General features: G+C 34.3%; 1 pseudogene; it reads right to left on the bottom strand.

Annotated features, from left to right (window-relative positions):
* Window positions 1-11,702: 11,702 nt before the first annotated feature.
* LOC101443903 (ankyrin repeat domain-containing protein 10 pseudogene) lies at window positions 11,703-17,263 on the bottom strand (annotated as a pseudogene).
* Between the last annotated feature and the right edge of the window lie 513 nt (window positions 17,264-17,776).

Genomic DNA, 17,776 nt, shown 5'->3' on the forward strand with positions numbered 1-17,776 from the left:
TAAGACACATAAATACTTTTCAAACTTCAATTAATTGGTAATCACCATATATATATTTGTAAATCATCAAACTAATTTCAAGGCTAATTAAATTGTTTCTCCTTCTTTCCTTCCTTTTCTTTCCCTTCCTCCCTTATCTTTTTCTTTCATTTTCTCTTCTCTTCCTTCCTCCCTCTGTCCTCTTTCATTCTTTTTTTATTTCTTTCCTTGCCACTGTTTTGTGTGAATGAGTTTTTCAGGGAATTGATAGTGCATAGCAACCTGGCTTGGCGAACTAAATGAGCCATGACCTAGAGAGACGGGAAATTTCAAAATGTAACAAACATATAAAATAGAAAGTGGAATCTGAAACTTCATGTCATATTTAGTTGAAATTTGGAGTAGGGGGTTAGGGGCTGAAATATGGGGAAGAAAGATTTCTCTTTTTAATACAGTCACACTAATATAATGTGTTACCTCTCCCCATAATGCCAACTTTTCAAATATCAAACATTCCTCATGCTTTGCTGAGCCATGCAGGCTACATTTTATGATATACTGTTTTAGACGTGGATCCCTAATGTAGAGGAATCTGGCACTTTAAAAGAACATGCAATTTTCCTAATTCTCAGGTCAACATACCAACTGTATCACAATACACTGTGGGACCATTTGTCTATACACAATCCCAGCAAACCTCATATTCAAGGAAGAAAAAAAGTAAATCAAGTTCTTTGTAGAATAGGGCATCATTTTTCTCTTTTCTTCCTTGGGATATAAATTTGGAAATTTTCTTCCATAGTACATATTTTATATTGGTGTTCTTCAAGTGTATACCATTTTAAAAAGAAATAATTTAATACATGAGTATAGATTCTTATGAATTATAGTTGGAATATTACTGATAATTACTGTTTGGAACAAATGACTCATCTCTTAGAAAGTTTACATGTAAATACTGTTTTGTTTCATTTTTCTCCCTACCCCCTTTCCCCCTTTCTCCTCGAAAGAACAATTTCTCTCTCTCTATATATATATATACACACATGTATACTTTTTTAAAAAAAGACAGATTACATAAATGTTAAATAAAAAATATAGGGGATTCCCATATGCCTGGCTCCCTACCCCTCCCACATTTTCCCACATTAACGTCATCCTTCATTTGTGTGGTGTATTTATTAAAATTGATGGACACATTTTGGAGCATTGACACTAAGCATGGATTATAGTTTACAATGTGGTTTATACTCTCTATATTACTCTCTCAAAAAAATGCACTGCTAGTCTGAATTTGGGAGTGGAGTGGAGAGTGGAGAAGAGAGGAGATAGGACCCCTCGTCATAATTTTGTTAAGTTTTGAGAAGTTATATAATGACCTGTATCTGTCATTGCAATGTCACTCAGGACAATTCCCAAGTCCCAAAAATGCCCCCATATTACATTTAATATTCCCTCTCCCCCAGAAGGGCAAATTTAATGCCTAAATACAGTATCCATATCAGCTCATATTTGAGAAAGTTTAGGCCTCCTCTCACATATCCTCTGTTGGTTTTTAAGGGGCTCTAACATTTAGATTGGGTTCTAAGCATTTGGTGGGGCTTAAAAGTTAACACATACAACTGTAGATCACAGAAATGTATCATTAGCTGAGTGTCTCTTGGTGTTTGGCTTCCTGACAACCTTAACTATTAAGGTTACCAACAATATTGCTTAGAATAGCACAAGTAGTTAATCCAACAAAACACAGTGGAAGACATCCATTGAAATGTCTCCAAGCACCTGATGACACCTTTCCTCGCAGAGATTTCCTCTAGGAAGTGCCTTAGCAGTCATAATGACCCCCAACTTGAGTGCATGGCTTGTTGACAGAAGGCCCAAGTCTCTAAGATGTTTTGATTAGGAACTGAGAAATATCTTATGAGTAAAACAGAAGACATGTAAGCTGAGTGGTATAAATTTAGATAAGCAGTGAGATTATGTGTCATGAAGGACCACATAAAAGGAGTGGCTCACTGAGAAAAGCAGTAGAGAAGAAATATCAGTGCCAGTTTCCTGACAACTTTCTAGTTTAAGATATTAGTATGAATTAAACCCACCTGTTCTCAGGGTTTTAAGATATCTCTGTATCCCTCCAATAAATTTGTATTTTTATTTAACTAGTGGAAATGTTTTTCTGTTTCTTGCAACCCAAAACTGCATTTACCAGGGCAAATGCGTAGATATAATAGATACCAAAGAAATGTGAGTAGAACTACCATCTGGTCCTACAAATAATAGGCCTCTATTTTCAGAAAAAGGATTTCAGGGGGGAAAAAATTCACTTCTACTCTGAATTTGGGAAAAAGCTATACACAGAGTGGTGGAGAAGCTAGGACCCACTAAGTATCACTATGATTATTATATCTGATGGTGACAAGCATCCAAAAACAATGATTGCTGTTTCCCTTCTGTCTTTCCAGTTTAGCACTAGTTCCTCTTTTAGACATTGCTAACCTAGGAACATAAAAAGAGGGTGATTCCAGAAAATGTAGTTTCCAACAGAGCAAGTTGATGTAACACAGCCTAGCACAACATTGCTTTATTAGAATTTAATGATAGATAAATCAATGATATTAATAATATCAGGAAATTAGTCGATTGTTGTTAACATTTCCTGTCTATGAAATGAACTCTGCATATTTTATGTATACAAGGAATTTTTCATCTCACGTAACTGTTGAGTAAATTAAAAGGAAAACAATTTACTGAAAATATCAGTGTATAAATCTTTGTACTAGGAATCTTACCCATATTGTCTCCTTCAAACCTTTCAAAAAAACATCAAAATTATGTTATCCTCTTTTTCGATATGTGGAAAACAGTGGCATGCAGTAATCTGTAGTTTATTTTACCTTCTGTGTACAAATTTATATTATATATGTTACTGCAATATCAGTTCATCAAGGAAAGACCTAAATAATTTGAAATTTACACCATTAACTTTAAAATCTCTTATTCAAAAATATAAAAATAGCAATAAATTTGTGTCAAACACATCCCATAATGTAATTTAATGACATTATATAGAGTACTTACGGATTTAACCACCAAGGGTCTACATCTATTTCTCTTGACAAAACAATACTTAGATTACGGATTTAGACACATCCACGGATTTGTAACTTGCTTCTGACATTTGCAAGTTATGGACTTTAGATAAATTCCTATAATTTCGCCATACATCTTTTTACTTGCTTATAAAAATAAGGATAATTAGAGTACATAAATCACAACTTTGCTGCAAGAATTAAATGAAAGCATAATGTTTTCCCACTATTATTAGCAAATATTAAAATAAATAATAAATGTCATCTATTATAATAACAATGGGTTCTTTATATACACATAATAGATGCATTTAAAGCATACAACATATAATTTAATAAATATGCTGTATAATGTAATATAAACATACGATTATATCTAGTTTTTTAGCCTTCACTTGAAAGATGATTAGAGATAAATTTACTGTCCTATGCAGAAAACACATGGTCCAAGATTTGGGAGCTAACAACCCCCACATATATACCCTCATGCAGTTTTATTTCTTTCTTATCAGTTCTACTGCACAAGTCTTTTTATAAGTTTCCTCAAACCATTTATTAGGAAGATTCATTTTAAATTTTCATTAAGAATATTGTATATGGCATTATATCTACTTAAGATCATTTGCAACCTTTAGTATGCTTGAGATATTACCCTGATATCAAAATATTAGCAACCTCCATAATGGTGTGAACCACATGGAAGCCTATGAATCATTTCTCATTAAGTAAAAACAATTTTTCATAAATTTCTCCCATAGTTGCTTTTACTAACACTTTGCTTGACTTCTTAGATGTAATCCAGGCATCTTGACAGTTTTAATGTTTCTAGAAAGCTTCCAAGATCCTCTCTTTGAACAAGTTGAACTAAACTCATAAGAGATCCTTGCTGATCTACTTCTGATGATGGGCATTGCATTCAATAAAGTTAATATCAGATAATATCTCAAAATAATGGCAGTACTGGCTTAATTCAATGTTATTAAAAAATGTTTTCCTGAAATTTTCTGGTAAATTGTGCAAAAAAAATCTTTGTTTTTTAAGGATGCAACAGGAAGGAAAACCCAGTCATAAAATTTCACGGCTTCATTTTATAAAACAGTAGTGCCTTTTAGAGTATTGATTGAGTCAAGTCAAAATACAGAAAAACAGTTGGGGATATTCAAGCTGCATCTGAAAATCTAAGTAGCAATATGTTTAAGATTTTGGCAAAACATGCAGGCAATTCTCTTAAGAGTTGCTGTTGCCTCATTTCTAGCTGTTTCTAGGGAATGAAAATGCTGCCAGCTGATATGTGAGAAAGAGTTCCTAGGAAGAGAAGTTCCTTTGGGCTTATCAGAGTTAATGACTTTTCAGGCAAGATTAATCTTTTATATTTTCATTTAGTTTTTTCCCCTGTAATTCGTGGATGAAACTATAAAGCTTACCCTTTTGCTTCTAATTCTCTCCTGTGATATACCCTACCAGCCATTCTCCTTGATCGTAAGATTTTACACACCTACTTTTTTCTCATGTGAAATATATTTAAGCCAATGCTATGAGATTTTACAAAAAAAATCAACTGAACGGTAATATATTATGTAATAGCACTTACTTGTTATTATTTATCACAAATATTACTGAATTTGAATCCTATTTAAAATATTTTAGTCTTTAACTATAGAGTTATTGGGGTTTTTTTTCCTGCAGGCTCCATGAAAAATAAGATAAGGTCTGGAAACAAATTTAGTATATAATGAATATAGAAGAGCTAATAGTTTACTTCTCGGCATTCTGATTCTCCCAACTCATAGTTCATAACTATTTCATGCTCTTTATAATAACATTTTAGAGTAGATGGAATGTTCCAAATATTAATTACACAGATTTAGATGTAGTAATTTTACTGAACTAGAGTATATCATAAAATCACACGTAGAATTCATCATGGTTGTGCACAGGTTTTCATAGATATTCTCCTATTATATAAAAGCATTATCTGACTTTATCCAGTTTTCATGCCTTCATGTTCTCTATCCTTTGGACGTTGTCATTACCTTTATTTGAAACCTTTTGAGAACTACTCCCATATTATATTGAAAGGTCAATCTTCACACAAATCTGACAAATATGGTTACATCAGTATATAATTTCTTCTTCCTTTTGAATTTTTTCCTTGACACTTATTGATTTGCTATAGTCTCTCACTAATATCAACCTGAATTTATATTTTCTGTTAATGCCACCAAATGTCCATTACATCAAAGAATGTGTGGGATGAATACTTCTTTCAGAATTTTAGATATTTGTAATAGGGATAGATTAAATCTTATGTAACACAGAAGATGATAACAAAGAGTATAAAAATTATTATATATTACCCTCATATTTACCAGACATTCTGACCACTGTCTTTTTTTTAATTTTCCAACTCTTCCCAATACATTTCCTAGGGATCCCTCTGTAAGGTTTGTATTTACTTTTATTCAAGAGTCTACTATGAAAAAAAAGAAAAAAATCTTTTCTTCAAGGTCATTAAACATGATAAAAACAGTGTTACAATAAAAAAGAAAAAAAGAAAAATGTAAAGACAACTAGAAAGCATGATATTTTATAAGGAAATAAAGATAAGAAGGAGAGCAAATTTCTTGAAGGAATCAATGCATGCCAGAAAAGAAAAGAGCAACATCATTAAAGAAATGAAAGAAAAGAGTCAACTGAGCCTTTTTTATACTAAATGAAATTAACTTTCAAAATCAAAGGTTAAATCAATACTTTCTTAGACATACAAAAGATAAAAACATTCATCAGCTTCAGCACTAGATTATATAACATATACTTTAGTCTTTTAGGCAGAAAGGAAATGATACAAGATAGAAACCTGTTTCTACATAAAGAAACAATATTTCAATAAATATAATTTTATTATTATTTAAAACTCATTAAAAGGTAATCATTTAAAGCAATATCAAAACAGTATAGTATAGGATTTCTAAGATGTTTAGATGTGAAATATATAATGGCAGTAGCACAACAATCAGGAGAAAAAACTGTAAGCTACCATTATACTTTACGAGAAGTGGTAAAACATTAGTTGAATGTAAACTGTGAAAAATTAAAGATATACATTAAAAGCCCTAGTAAACAGTGAAAAAACAAAGAGATATAGCTGACAGGCCAATAAAGAAGATAAAAATATAATTATAAAAAAAAACCCAGCTAATGCAAAACCACGGCAAAAAGAGAAAAAAATAGGATAATTAGTAAATAAAATACAAGAAGGTAGACTTAAACTCAGCTTTATGAACAATAACATGGAAGTGCTTTTAAACACCCTATTTAAAAACCAGAGATAGTGAGATTAGATAAAAATATAAAAGTTAACTATTAAATAATAAGAAAGAAGTTACAAATAAAAGGTCGTCAACTGTACACCATGCTAACATTAAGGGGAAAAAATGCTGGAGTCAAGAGATTAATATCTGACAAAGTAGATTACAGAGAAAACAATATTACTGGGGATAGAGTCATTTCACATCAGTAAAGAGTTCCATTGATCAAAGGGACACAGCAATTCTACATAATAGAGCATTAAAATACTGAAAATAAAAACACATAGAACTGAAAGGAAGAACAGAAAGTGTATAATTATAACCAGAAATTTCAAGCCATTCTCTTAAATATAAATAGAAAAGCCAACAAAAAATGAGTAAGGATGTAGAAGATTTGAAAAAAAAATCTACTGGCATACTTTGCCTAATTGACCTTTATAGAATGCTACTTCCAAAAAGGTCACAATACTCTTTTTTTTTTTCAAATTTATATGAAACTTTTGCTGGGATAGTAAAAATTCTGGATCATAAAACAAGTAACAAAGAATTTAAGGGGAGTCAGTCACCTAATACAAAGTAAATATTGTGAGCACAATGGAATTAAATTAGAATATAAATAACAGAAAAGTATCTGGAAAACACAAATATTTGGAGACCAAGAAAACACTTCTACATAAACAAGGACTTTTTTAAAAGTTATATTCAAAATTATTTTGAACTGAATGAATATAAAAACATGACAAATAAAACATTGTTGTTTTTAACCAAGTAGTGCTCAGGGAGAATGATTTATTACACAAAATCCCTATATTGTAAAAAGAAGCATATGTCTCAACTCAGTGATGTATGCATCTTTCTTATGAAACTGAAAGACTAACAAATCAAGCTGAAATCAAATAGAATGTAGGAAATAATAAAGATTTGAAATGATATCAATAAAATAAAAAATCATAGCTATAGAGACAAGCCAATTATCCTTGCTAGGTATTGAAACAATCGATAAAATAGATAATTTTCTAGCAAGATTGATCAGGTATAAATATATGCCTCTCTTTTGATTGAGGTGTAAATAGTTCCTACAGCCATTTGAAAGAAAATAAAAGAATACAATGAACAAACACATGCCAATACATTGTCAACTTAGATTACATGGAAAACTATTAGGGGGAAGCATATGTGGCTCAAGAGATAAGACTTCTGCCGACCACATGGGAGGACCCGAGTTCCATGTCTGGGGCCTCCTGGTAATGAGAAAGCATGCCTGTATGACAAGCCAGTGCCCACATGGCAAGCCAAGTGCCTGGACAGCGAGCCAAGTCCCTGAGCAGTGAGCTGAGTCCCTGAGCAGTGAGCCAGTGCAAGTGAGTCATGCAGCAAGATGATGATAAAACAAAAGAGAGGAAGGGGAGAGTCAAGGTGAAGCACAGCAGAAACCAGGAACTAAGGTGGTGCAGGTGACAGGGAACCTCTCGCCACTCCAGAGGTCCCCAAGTTCGAATCCTGTTGAATCCTAGAAGAGAAAAAATTTGAGAAGACAAAAAAGAGAAATAGATACAGAAGATCACACTGTGAATGGACACAGACAGCAAGAAAACAAAAAAACAAAAACAAAAAACAAAAAAAACAGCAGGACAGAAGGGGGAAGGGGGAAAGAGGAGAAGGAGGAAGAGGGAAGTGGAGAAGGGGGGAGGGAAGAGGAAAACTAATAGGAAATACAAATTCTTAATCCTACTTAAAAAGAAATATACAGCATGAACCATTCTTTATATATTGAGTCCATGAATTTGTAGCTAAAATTATTCCAATAAGTAAAATGACAACCCCGGGGGACTTTACCAGTGGATTCTACCAAACATTTGAGGAAGAAATAATACCAATTCTAGAAGCAATCATTCCAGAAAATTTAAAAGGAAGGACCACTTCTCAACTCGTATTACCCAGATATTAAAACCACAAAACAATTACAACTAAAGGAAACTACACACCAAATCTATTATGAACATAGATGCAAAAATACTTTAAGTAATTTACCTAATTGTATCTAACAATAAATAAAAGGTTAATATATCATTATCAAGTGAGATTTACCCCAGGAATATAAGGCTAGTTTAACATTTAAAAAACGAAATCAATATAATTCACTATATTAACTAAGTAAAAGTGAAAAACATATGATCGACTTAGCACATGCCAAAAAAAAAAGAATTTGTCAAAATCAAATATCTGTTCCTGATAATTTTTTTTAGAAAACTAGGAAGAGAAGTGAACATCATGAACCTTTTAAAGCACTTCTATTAAACACACACACACATACAACTTACATTATACTTAAAGGCAAAAGACTGAATGCCCTAAGTTAGAAGAAAAGAAAAAATTCTGTTCTCATCGTTTTGATTCAAAATTGAAATGGAGCTTCTACCTAGTGTTATAAGACAAATGCAAGAAATAAAAGTTATAAAATTTGGAAAGGTAGAAGTAAAATTCTCTTTACTCACTGAGGAATTGATCATCTATGTAGAAAACTATACGAACACTAAAAAATGCTACTCAAAATAATAAAGAAGTTTCACAAATTTGGATGATACAAAACAAATATACTAAAATTAATTGCATTTTTAAATGGCTAATGGCAAAGAACAGTGATTGAATTAAATTTTGATTTTAAAAACTCTTTATAATAGCTTTAAAATATGAAACACTTTGAAATACACATGACAATATTATGCATGATCTGTACATTGAACACTATGAAACATTATTACTAAGAAAAATTAATGAATACATAAAAATAAGCTTACCCATGTGTCACAGAAATAATTATTAAGATGTCAATTTTACTTTTATCTCACATTCAAGGCAATTTTAAACACAATAGCAGGTTTTTGTTTTTTCTTTTAGAAAGTAACCAGTTTACTCTATAAAATTTATTGAAAGGATCTAGAATAGTTAAAACTAAATATTTTTTTCAAAAGGAGGTGTTGGAAGAATTATATTGCCTACTTTCAAAACTTTGAATTATAGAAGAAAGACTGTGGAGTTCACCTAAAATAGATACTTAGGTGAGTGGAACAGAACAGGGTCCAGAAATAGACCCCACATATAAGGTCAATATGTTTTTGCCAAAAGATAAAATAACAAATTCAATTAGAATTAAATGATTTTTACAAATGCAAAGATTAAGTCTGTTTTCAAATATTAACAGTTTTCCTGTAAAAGACTGTAGATTCTTAGCACAGATGGTGTGGTGCTAGAATTGCAAGTACTCCAGGAAAACCTCAGCATAACCTGAAAGAATAAGAATCTGGCCCAGACAATAATATCTACAGAAACCATATTAGTAGTTCAATATTAAGATCTTCTTTGAAACATATGGCCTATATAACTATATTTTATTCCCTGCATGCCACCGATCAATACATTTTAATTTATATTTTCCAGGTTCCTAATTTCATACTTAAAATTTGTATTTTATTTTTTATATTGAACAAATTCCTTAAATGTGCTCAAATTCCTTAGTATATGTAATAAAAGTATACAGATACATAGATACTAAAAGATATAGTTAGAAGAACAATAAACTAAAATTAAATTGCTTGAGTATTAAAAAAGCAAAAAGATAAAAAATATCATAGACTATCCTACAGAAATCCAAAACAAAAGTTAAGGAAAAAAAATCTAAATGGAAGAGGGCAGTAGTAAAGAGTAAGTGAAAATATTGAGTAAACTTCTGGCAAAAGTACTCAAGCAAAATAAGGTTTTCCGCAGCTGCATCAGCAGAGCTCATTTAAGCTCAAAGAAAAATCACACATCTACAAAGATTCAGGATGAGAATGACCTCTGAGGCCATGTAGTCCATTATTTAGCTGTTGGAACATTGTGTTCCACTTTACTTCATAATATATTTGCCCATCTGTTTTTAAATGTCAGATAATATGAATGAGTATGGTAAAATGACCACAATGGAGCACAATCAGCAATCAACCAGTGCTCAGCTTTTACAAGGATTTGTTCTCTGAAGAATCCATAATAATTTTCTACATATAAATGTACATCATTGACTAATAAATCAGTGAAAGATGCTGCTCAAATAAATGTCTATTTATCTTCATAATAAAGAACAAAGCTTTTATCCAGGTTTTTAAAAAAGGACGGATATATACAAGGAAATTAAGTTTCCTTCTCAAAAATTGAATTTAGAGTGACAAAATATGTACAATTCTCCTTTTTAGCAAAAGAGTTTTATTCAATTTGTAAAGGATAGTTTTAAAACAAAATGTCAGTAACATCTTAGAACATTGGTTTATTCCTTTGACATTTTCTCTAGCTTCCTCAATTGTTATTACAGAAATCAGAAAAGTACAAATTCATTACAATATTTGCACAGTGTAATCATTCATTGCCTAAACAAGAGCTAATTTTTAGAAAACCATAAGCTTAATGTAATTTTATTTAAAAAGGTTCAAAAATTCTCTCAGCTAACTGGATATACATAGCAGCATATAGAGCAGAAAACTCCAAAAAAAAAAAAAAAGTGAAAATACATTAAAATAGTTAACTCTTTTTACCTGGTAGTTCTTACAAATGGAAATTCCTACTACATATAAAGGAAATCATTGTTTGTGATAAAAATCTAGAGAAAAAATAGGAAATGCAGAATAAAAAATATAATAAATCAAAAGTAAATCCTTGGTTGAACCTGTTTTCAAACACAGGCAGTGATCTCCTTTATATCATTTATACTCCCAACCACTATTGGTGTTTATAATTAAAACCACATGGCAAGTTGCAAAGATAATTTCAAACAACAATGAAAAAGCCAAAGTTCTCTTCTTCAGACAAATCAATGCAAGAAATCTACTGTAAGGCCATTCCTTGCATAGAGAAATAGTTGTGTTGTGCCATAAATTCAACAGGAAAGATGTGCAAACTCTTCAAAATTATGCACAAATGAAAAAATTTGCCTCCAGATAAACACTGCTTCCTAATTTATCTTGGTCAGATATAATTTAATTTGACAAAAGAAGAAATGGTACTATCTGGTGACATTATTTAAAAGGGAAATATTCAGTTTGGTGACTTAAAAATTAATTCCACAGTATACCTTATGAAAGAACTGACACCCCATTGTAGATAAATCTATATACTAAATAAGCCCTACTCACACATAAATTTGACTAATTTGGCAAATACAAGCTCACCTCGTCAATAAATTAGAGTATAAAACAGTACAAGTTGTCACATTCCTTCAAATTAATGCTACATTAATATTTTTTCAGTTTGTTAATAGGAAGGATTAATGTATTTCATATCAAGACAGGGATGGTTTTTAAGGGCCACGGTAAAGTTGCAGTGTACCCAGGACAGCAATATTGTATCTTCCTTCCACTACAACAGAACTGGAATGCTCTACAATGCTATTAAGGTCAGGGACACTTTCATCAGTGTCCCCAAGCCCATGGTAATATCCACAGTGCAAATTCTCCCCAGTACCTTCCACCCAGGAAGGTCTATTGACTACATGGCTCCTTGGACTCCCATTCAGTTACACAGAACCACAGATATCAGGATTAATGCTCACAGTCTTTTCTGACTCCTCAGTGTCATTAGCAGTGAAAGAACCCTGACTACGCATAAATGGCAGTTCTGGAACTGTTGAAAATTGCTTATTCTCATTTTTCATTCCATTGAGCTTTGTCAAGGGGAAGAAGTCTAAATGTCCACTGATGACATATCCATTTATCAATGTATTCAATATGGAGCTACTGTTTTTATATCTGTTACAACAGCAAAACTATCAATGTGCATTTTGTCAGCATCATATGTTTAATTGTTCACTACTACCATGGACTAATCCAGGCTTTGAGCTTCCATTCTAACTTTCTTTTTATTTATTTATTTATTTTGTATTCATTTTTTAAAAAATATTACATTCAAAAAATATGAAGTCCCATTAAACCCCACCGCCCCCACCCCCCACTCCCCCCGCAGCAACACTTTCTCCCATCATCATGACACATCCATTGCTTTTGGTAAGTATATCTCTGGGCATCGCTGCACCTCATGGTCAATGGTCCACATCATAGCCCACACTCTCCCACGTTCCATCCAGTGGGCCCTGGGGGGATCTACAATGTCCTGTAATTGCCCGTGAAGCCTGACCCAGGACAACTCCAAGTCCCGAAAACGCCTCCACATCTCATCTCTTCCTCGCATTTCCCGCACCCAGCAGCCACTATGGCCACCCTTCCCACACCAATGTCACATTTTCTCTGTGGACCTTGGATTGGTTATGTCCATTGCACATCTATGTCAAGAGGGGGCTTAGATTCCACATGGATACTGGATGCAATCCTCCTGCTTTCAGTTGTAGGCACTCTAGGCTCCATGGTGTGGTGGTTGACATTCTTCAACTCCATGTTAGCTGAGTGGGGTAAGTCCAATAAATCAGAGTGTAGGAGTTGAAGTCTGCATTCTAACTTTCTTTACTCCAATGGATTCCAAATCACCCAAGGATCTCTTTTGACTTGTTCTCATATCAATATGATTAGGAAATATATTGTTTTCTGACTAACCTCACTTATGGTGCCATTATTATAGAAACTATTCAGATGACCATTCTGCAGGTTTAAGAGAAATGGTGCATTCTTGAAAACCCTGGGATTGTGCAATGTCTGTTACTCTCAGGCTGCTGGCATTTCTTAGGGTGTTTGTCAATGTTGGCTCCTGCTTGGCACAGAGGATTTTCTCCAAAAGCAGGAATATGGGCTGGTGTTTGGGTGGACAAATAGTAGAGAAAATGAGAGTGACTGCAACTATCACCAATTGAATTAAACAGTCCAACTTGCTGGTGTGTGGCCCAATGCACCTCTAAACACAGAAGGAGCCCTCAGTCACCAGGTGAGCACGGGGCATCTGCTGGAGCAGCAAGCAGACTGGGGCCAGTTTCCCAATGTGGCAGTCATTTCTGTTATTTTTAATGCTTCTTTCAGAACGTTTTTTAAAAAGGCATTCTTTTTTCTAAATATTTCTAACAGGTGAACGCAGTTCCCTCACTAAGTGTCTTCTTATGCCAAAAAACTTTAAAAATTTACATTGTCATGCTGCTATAAGATGATCCTCTACCATATTGTCTCTTTGGATCTTTCATTGATTCCCAAACTAGACATAAGTTATTCATTTATCTTTTTTTTTAAAAAAAGCCAAATATCTATGTCAAAATGAGCATGAATTTTCGAGTCAGCTCAATTCTCAGATCCCTCACTTAGTATCTCTTAGTCTTCATAACCTATATCTCCCTAAAAAATTGATGTATGCTTTTGTTAGTTAGAAATGTGTTTAGCTACAAGTAACAGTATGTCCAATTAAGAACTTCTAAAACAATTACATGGTTGTATTTTTTCACCAGGAATCCAGGATTAATTCAGCTTTATATCTTTCTAGCAGGAGTCCCACCATTTTTTTTTTTTTTAATTTCCTCCTGCCATCCTTAGTGTGCTGGAGTTTGTACTCATTTGTGTTTTTTCGTAGCCAGAAGATGATTGCTGCAGCTCCAGGTGTCATCTCAAGATTCAAGAGTCCAATTATGTTCCTACTCATAAACTTTTCAAGGAAAACAAAACTTTTTCAGACTCAAAACTCACTATCACTAGCAAATTTGGAGTTCAGTATTGTCATCCAGAATTTGATGATATGGCTACCCGAGCTGCAAGAGAAGCTGCAAAATCAGGGAACATTCATGATGCATCATGTAGAGAGGGTACATTGAAGAGGAAGTGGATGTTGTGTAGATTTCCCACAGTATAGGCCACATTCTGCAGGGTTGGTATGAGGATTATATGAGACCGTCAGTCACAATATACTGTCTGCCACACACTATCTGTCACACATTGAGTGTTGAATGAGTATTTGTCCAAAAACATTAGATATCATTACTTACCTTCCTTTATCTACTGTATTATATTCTACTTGATGGTAGGAGGTATATTAGTCTTATAGGCATATTGGGATACTTCTCACTACTTAGAACAATGACAATGAAAGCAGTTTCCTGAGGATTAGAACATTTACACATATGCTATTCTTTTAATTTTTTAATCTTTAACACACTATATTACTCATTAATATTTGTTACAAAATCCATAATTAGACTGACTTTTGTGAGGTGAGCTGGCACCAAGTATATTCTTGCCTCAGTTAATTCTTCAGGTTATCAATAGTCCGGTTGTTTCTAATTTTTAAAGGCCAAGAGTAGAGCAGGCATGTCTTAAAATCCAGCATAATTTACACTTGCCATTTTTGCATTAAAGATCAATTTTCTTAGAGTCCCCAAGTTCATATGAACTTTTACCTTTGTCAGGATATAGCCTTTAGTTTCTGGCTGGCCTCAGAGGGTCCACCTGACTTATTCCCTCCTTCAGACAGGTTCTGCCTATGCGCTTTCTCTGACCACTAAGGAAAATATATTTATTTGATACAAAAGGGAAGGAATTGGGAAGCAGCTGTGGCTCAACCCATTGGGCTCCCGTCTACCATATAGGGAGCCCTGGGTTCATGTCCCAGGGCTTCCTTCTGAAGGCAAGTTGGCCCTTGCCTATGTAGAGCTACTGGCCCATGCACCCATGGAGAGCTGGCACATCAAGATGACCCAACAAAAGGAAGACAAGCAGACACAGAAGAACACACAGTGAATGGACACAGAGAGCAGACAGTAAGCTCTGTGTGTGTGTGGGGAGGAGGGGGTCGGAATAAATAAATTTTAAAAAGAAATAAATCTATTAAAAAAAGGGAAGGAATTAATTACAAGTAAAACATTGCATTTTTAATGAATATCTGAAAGGTAACTCAGAGGTACATATATTTTTTTTAACATTTTAACCAAGAAGGTACTAAAGTAGGTGATATAAACAAAGGCATTGCCTTTTTGCAATCAAATGCTGTGAATGAAAGGAATTTGTGAAGAAGAATGAAAGGAATTTGTGAAGAGAAGGAACTGACAACATAGGTCAAGTCATAAGATAATATGAACCTAATTGTCAGAGACCCTCCAGGAATTCTGACTGGCTTATACACTGTAGTAAGGCTACAGAGACTTCTGTTTCTCATCATGAAATTGATGAAAATAGAAGATATCCAAAGACTCTTCCCTTTTGGATTGGTTAAATTCACTACAACATGAACATTAAGGACATGAATCTGTCTTCATTTATTTTCTGGAAGAGAGAAGGTGATCAATAAAAAAAGCTGATTGCATGCATATATTCATATGTGTAAAAAACTAAATAAATTCTGAGATGAACTACTACCTTTAGAGAACTACACGACTTAGTGTCTAGGATATGAAACATGCACACCCAGACAGTATGCCAAATGCTTTAAGTACTGTCACATGTAAACTCTTCCAATTCTGGGAACTCTGCCAAAAATATTTTGTGATATAATTATATTTACATCTGGGGAAAAAAAATTCCTCTGTATTTGCTCTTTTCTCAGCTTAGCATTCACTAGTAATCACTACAAATCTAGGTAATACTCTGGTACACAAAAAAGGCAATTAAGTAATATTGGCTAATGAAGAGACTACTATTATAAAGTCAGGAACTCAATGCATAAAGACATGACCTCTGTATCTACTAATTCAGAATACATATTAAGAGAAAATACAAGATTTCAGATAATTGCTGAATTAGAGTTTCTCACTTTAGGTTCTGACTTTGGAGATCATTAAATCTACCCCTGACTCCTTGCTACTCCATAAATGTTTCAATCTGTGTCAAAAAAACTGAAAAATGGCCACGTAGCCTCTGCATAAACAGTACACTTGAAATACTGAAAGATGGATCAAATCAATATTATTAAAAATCTGAGTCCGTACATTGTTGACTGGACTTGATTTATTAGACTTAAGGGCTTAAATGTCATAGAAGGCCAAGTCCAATATGCAATTCCCAGAGGTAAATCTCTACATGGTTTACACATCCTATTCCACCTCCAGAGGCTTGTCAGTCTCATCAGAGAAATGAGTAATTTAATCAACTTAATCTCTTTTTCTTTTGCATTTTAATTTCATTTATTCCACCTTTTATTCCCATAAGATCTGCTATTTTCATTCCAATAAGATCTGCATGCTTTCAAATTCTTCTTTGTGCTCATCCAGTGTCTACTTAATATCTTTAATCTCTTTAGCCATCTCATTGAAGTTATTAAGATTTGTTTGAACATCTATGATTAGTTGTCTCAACTCCTTTATGTCATCTGCAGGCTTATCTTTTTCCTTTAGCTGGGCCATAGCTTCCTGTTTCTTGGTATGGATTGTAATTTTTTGTTATTGTCTTGGCCTCTGGAATTCTAGAGTATTTATTCCAGGTGCAGTTTTTCTCTTCAGTTTAGGGCTTCCTATCCTTTCTCCCTTGCTGGTTGTGCAGTAGGAACCAAGGTTGTAATTGGTGCTATAAGCTGTGGAGGCTCAAGCCGCCCTTATTGCACCAGGGGCTAATGAAACTTCTTCCAACTTTCTCCTTTGCCAAGGGTAGGGGCAGAATCACAGTTGTGTAGAATAATCTAAGTCATGCAGGCCTAGATTGTAATTGCCCAGAGAGACTGATGAAGATTCACTCCCCTTTCTCCCCTGCCTGGGGTGAGGACGGAGCTGCAGGTGTGGGCAGCAATCTATGCAGTGTGGGTCCAAGATGACCACAGTTGCCCTAGTAGACTTCCAATTATTCAGTCTGTGCTAGCCAAAGGTACCCACAGTTACCTGGACAGATTGGTGCAGGGCCCGCCAGCCTTCTCCCTGCCAGAGGTGGGGCTGAACCCTAGGCTAGATCTGCAGGCAGATCTGGGCAAAAGAAACTGGTTCCTATCATCACTGATTTTTGGACAGCCCGGCATCTCCTCAGACTGGGGGCAGAATCAAAATGATGGCCACCGGCCTCTTTCTGACTTGGGCAGATTCACACCTTAGCTGTCCCTAGGGTTATACCTTAGCCAGCCGTGTCTGCTAATTAGGAGCTGAAGTCGGTGGCCAACCATCTCCTCCTCCCCTGTTTTTAGAAAGTGGAGCTCTCAATTCCAGCCATGGAACAGCTCCCAAGGTGGATTGTGCCTCCAGTGGAGGATGGGCTCTACTTAAGAATCTTCTCTGCAGATGGTCAGTCTCCTCCTTCCATTCCTTCAAGTATGAGGCAGGATGCTCTTCTGGTATCCTGGAGTCCCCAGACAGGTGCTTTAGGTAGCTCTGGGTATTTGCTAACTGCCCTGTAGCAGGAGCTGACTCTAGGACCTCCTTACTCCACCACCATCTTGCTGGTTCTTTATCTCTTTTTTTGCGTTTTTAAAGAAGCTTTAGCTTGCATAAATGTTACATCAAAAATGCAGGGGATCCCTATATACCTCACCCCCTCT

Source organism: Dasypus novemcinctus, chromosome 10, assembly GCF_030445035.2.
Source record: "Dasypus novemcinctus isolate mDasNov1 chromosome 10, mDasNov1.1.hap2, whole genome shotgun sequence".
NCBI classification, from domain to species: Eukaryota; Metazoa; Chordata; class Mammalia; order Cingulata; family Dasypodidae; genus Dasypus; species Dasypus novemcinctus.